The 4843-nt window shown below is 45.6% G+C and overlaps 1 long non-coding RNA gene across 1 annotated transcript in view; it reads right to left on the bottom strand.

Annotated features, from left to right (window-relative positions):
- Window positions 1-4597, bottom strand: part of LOC125612956 — a 14065-nt gene extending 9468 nt beyond the window's left edge. Inside the window, exon 1 of the long non-coding RNA XR_007343441.1 lies at window positions 3607-4597. This is a non-coding gene — a long non-coding RNA (uncharacterized LOC125612956). The remainder of the gene's footprint in view (window positions 1-3606) is intronic.
- Window positions 4598-4843: the final 246 nt, after the last annotated feature.

Here is a 4843-nt window from a genome sequence, read left to right as displayed (position 1 = left end):
TTTTTTTTTTTTTTTTTTTTTGAGACTGAGTCTCTCTAAGTTGCTTAGGGCCTTGCTATGTTGCTGAGGTTGGCTTTGAACTTGCAATCAATCCTCCTGCCTCAACCTCTTGAGTCACTGGGGCGCCTGGGTACAGTTTAATGTCTCATTCACCATTTTAGGAATTTCATTCTAATGATAACAAAATTAAGCCACATATGTATCCTGGGAACCAGGGTTGCGGCTCAGTGGTAGAGTGCTTGCCTAGCATGCATGCATAAGGCACTGGGTTCAATCTCCGGCACCACATAAAAATAAAAAAATAAAGTAAAGGTATTGTGTACATCTACAACTAAAAAAATATTTAAAAAAAAAGACATGTATCCTGCAAGTTAATGTTGAGCATTCCAGAATTTAAAAACTGCAATGTGCTCATTAAATCTGTACTGTTCTACATTCCCAAAGTCTGCAGTTCCTTCAAATCTCAACAAAGGATTTCAGATTGAGTCTGTACCTCTCGTTACTGCCTTCTCAAACAACACTTTTCAATGAATAATTCATATTATTCGCTTTGTTCATGCTCACTTTTTTTTTATTGGTACTTACAATTCAACCCATGAGAACTTTACCACTGAGCTACACCCCCAGTCCTTTATTATTTTGAAACAGGATCTCACTAAATTGCTGAGGGTCTCACTGAATTGCTGAGGCTAACCTTGAATTTGCAATCTTCCTGCCTCAGCCTCCCAAATCATTGGGATTACAGGCATGTGCCAACGCTCCTAGCCATGCTTGCAAATTTATAAGTAAAACATTACATTTGAAAAACAAGCAGGGCGTGGTGCTTCAAGATGCACAAGAGGCTCAAGAGCCTGAGGCAGGAGGTCAGAGCCAGCCTCAGCAACTTAGCAAAGCCCTATCAACTTAGTGAGACACTGTCTCAAAAAATAAAAAGAACTGGGGATGTGGCTCAGAGGTTAAGCGCCCCTGGGTTCAATCCCCAGTACCCCAAAAAAAGAAAGAATATACAAAATTCATAATATATAGTATTTCAAAATGGCAGACTAGTGCTTTCATTAACTTAAAAAGTATAACACTTTACAAAAAATTACACTACTAAGAGCAGGCTGAGGTTATAGCATAGTGGCAGAGTGCAAGCTTTAGCATAAGGCCCTGGGTTTGACTACAGGACCCAAAAGGTGGAAAAAAAAATTTGCCTTCACAATTATCAAGTATAAATCCTCTTTCATGGAAGGTATCAAAGATCTGTTACCTAACACAATGAAATGATCAAGTTCATAAATTTAAGCTGGTTAAAAAGAAAGCTTCAAACAACTAGATCAGAATGTAACCAAAAACATACTTACCAAAAGCTACATGAAGGCATTTGAGATTAGGCTTTAAAGCATGTTTTGAAGAGATAGCAGGCATTTCCTTTACTGTCTTCACATAGTTTTGTTTTGTTTTTTAAATGGTTTAACCCAAAGTAAGGAGGATGTCATAGTATTTAGCTTGACAAGGTCCATTTAAAGAGATCAAGATTTAAACCGGGGTAGAAATTCAGAGACTAGAAAAAAAGAAAACTAAGCCAGGAATCCATTCAAGTGAGTTAGGAACCAAGAGCATTCCAGTTCTGTTCCACCATAATTCCAAAAATCTCTCCCTTAAAACTTCCAAGATAAGATATTAATGGTCAGGTCTTTGTGCTGAATTCTATACTTCTGTTTTCACTAAGAAGATTGGGACCCTTAATTGTTGAAAAGGAACCAACTCTCCAAACAAGTTTTATCAGTATGCCACCATTTCAGTGAAAGCACAACTAGCCACCTAAAACTTCATGTATCATCAACCCATTTTCTCTTTAGACAAGGTAACAATTTGTAATGCCCTAAAACATGATTATTTAAACTGTTACCATATCTTATTAATCGCTAAATATTGTGCAGCCAATCTTTGAAAAGGCAGGAATCCCAACCTGGACTACACATTAGTGAAGTATCAAATCCACATGTCACTAAAAACAAATGTATTCTTATTTTTTGACCTACTTCTCAAATCTTTTACTTGACCTCCCTCATTTTTTTAAGAATCTATGACCTCCCTCATTTTTTTAAGAATTCAAAGGGACTTACATGAAAGAAATGCGGATTCTTAAAAAAAGTGCAATTACTCACTCGATTGTTTTTAAAAATCCCCATGTAGTAACAGACAATTGAATTACAGAGAAACAGGCGGGAATATAAAGTATTGTTACCCGATTTTCAGGGAGAAAATCCCGGGGGTGGTGGCCAATGCCTGTAATCTCAGCTACTAAGGAGGCTTAGACAGGAGTATAGCAAGTTCAAAGCCAGTTTTGAAAATCAGTAAGACCCTATCTAAAATAAAGTGGGGAGCTGGGTTTATAGTGGGTAGTCCACCACTGAGTTATATCTCCAGTACGTAAATAAATAGAAATGACAAAGACTATTTACTAGATCCGAGAAAATGTGACATCTGGGGCTGGAGATGTAGCTCAGTGGTAGAGGGCTTCCTCGACACGCTAGGGGACCCTGGGTTTGAGTCCCAGCACCGCCAAAAAAAAAAAAAAAGAAAGAAAAGAAAGAAAGAAAAATAAGNTGGGGGGGGGGGGGTGACATCTGATCAGTGACTTCAGGGGAGAAGTTCACTTCCCATATAAAGTTTATTTTAAATACAACACTTTCAAAACCACAAATATCAAGTGTTTGGCTGGTTGGTTTTTTAACCTACAATGCACATTCTTCGCGGAGAAACTTCTATGAACACAGGTGGGTGAATTTTGCAGAGGGGGTGGTACTGCAAAAGGTATCTGAGACCTGCAGCAAATCTCTCACCAGCCTTCTGGCCTCAGCGCTCATAACACTAGGAGGACACTTGCCCTGGGTGAGCAGAACGGCCACCACTGCACGGACATCGGGAAGAGTGGGTGGGGGCCAACTTCGGAGAAAGTGTAAGCAGTAGGGCGCGCGAGTGGAACAAAAACCTGTGGCTAGAAGTAATAAGGAAGTGCTCGCTCCCGCCCGCCCCTCCCACCGGCAGACACCCGAAACACCGGGGCTTGACAACGTGCTGGGGACGGAGGAGGGGGGCGAGTGGCTGCTCCGAGTACCGGGAAAAGAATTGGGAGCCTGCAACAACTCCAAACACGGTCCCCGCCGCCCAAGGAGGTAGGCCTCGGGGGCCGATGCCCACTGCACCCGTTCGGGAGCCCCAGAAAAAGGAGTTGAGGAACTTGTGGAGTCTGAAGAGGATACAACTGGAGCGAAGCGAGGCCCAAGGGCCCGAACTGCCGCCACCGCCATCCTCTAAACCTCCGAGCGCGAGCTGGGGCCACCCCGGATCTCAACCCGCGCCCAGCCCTCAGCTTCCTGGAGCCTTTGCGCCGGCCTCTTCTCTGAAGAGTGCAAAGCCTCCGCGAGCCATGGGGAGAGAGCCCGCCCTGTCCCGTCTCGCTCCACTTCCCGGTCCCGGTGGTCCCTCATTCCTCGGAGCTCCGGGAAACGCTTCCAATGGCCCCAGGTCCACCCCCGATTCTTCTTCCCACCAGTACTCGCGTTCCGAGGCTGACACCGCCAGCCTACCCTAGCCCTTGATTCCAGCCCACCTCACCTCAGGCGGTTCCGGCGGCGCTGGACACAGGAAACTCCTGGGTCCCCGACTCCGGCTCTCCTCGACCCCCTCTTCGGTTAACTCCGCTTGTTTCTCTACAAAATGGCGCCGGAGGTCGCGCGCTCACGTCTCGGCCTTTCCCCTCCCCGTTCCCATTTCATCATTCGCTGCCCGCCTGAAGAGGGATGGCCCCCGCACCAGCCAATGACCGCACCCGGCCCCTGGCTCCCACCCAATCACCGACAAGTGCCCGCGGATTTAAACCAATCACACACTATCACTTGCATAAGTCGAGGAAGAAACCAGGCTTCTGCTAGCAACTACCAATCCAGACTCCCACTTCGCGGGCTTTGGCCAATTGCCGCTCACCAGCCCCTAGGGACGGGAGTCGGAGTCCTCGCGCCTGCGCTCGAGGAGAGGGCCAATGGGAAGACACTGATAACTTCGATTTGGGGCTCCACGACTTCCCACCTGCCCTCGAGGTCTTCGACCAATGGGGGCATGGCGTTCCCTTTGAGAAACAAAAAATACAGGAGGGGACCCGTAACTCTTGGCTACTCAGCGCGGGAACTACTTTGAGTTAGAGTAACGCAGTCCTCCTCCACTTTCCTTCCTCTTTCGGAACGTCACGGTCCAGTAGACTGCGGGGATTCCCAATGGAAATGGTTCCCTGACCTCATTTTCCTTTAGCGGGGAACACCAGCTACGAGAAAGCAAGCCAGGCGCGTACTAGAGTTGGGGCTCTTGGCATCCTGGGATATGTAGTCGCGCTTCCCGCCCCATTCCTGTCGCAAAAGTAACGCGTTTCATTCGTCATTGGCTGCGCCATTTAGAAGCAGTGCATCCTGGGGAATGTAGTCTCTCAGGCGTCCACCTGGTTCTTGCTAGCTTTTCTTGAATGAGGGAACTTTCTCTTCTGGTTCTATCTATTCGAGAAAAGAATCCTTGCAGAGAGGTAAAAACTCAAGCTCTTCTCCTTGCTCAAGCCCTGGACAGAAAAACGAAAAAGGATTTCAATGCTATTTGCTTTCAGTATAAAAGACATCTTTTGCTTGATTTGTATCTATGTAAGATTTTATGAGTGAGAGGATGGAGAAGGAAGTATGAACTGATTAGCGCTTTTTCAAATAAACCAATTCTGCCCCCTCACTGCTGTCCTCAGGCTAGGCTCAGTAGCTCATCTTGTTTTATACTACCTTTTGTGCCTAAAACTTATTATTTTTTTTTAACTGTAGTA

The sequence above is a fragment of the Marmota marmota genome, unplaced genomic scaffold, assembly GCF_001458135.2.
Source record: "Marmota marmota marmota unplaced genomic scaffold, marMar, whole genome shotgun sequence".
NCBI lineage: Eukaryota > Metazoa > Chordata > Mammalia > Rodentia > Sciuridae > Marmota > Marmota marmota.
The sequence above is the reverse complement of the archived record's forward strand: the minus strand, read 5'-3'. Positions and strand labels throughout refer to the sequence as shown.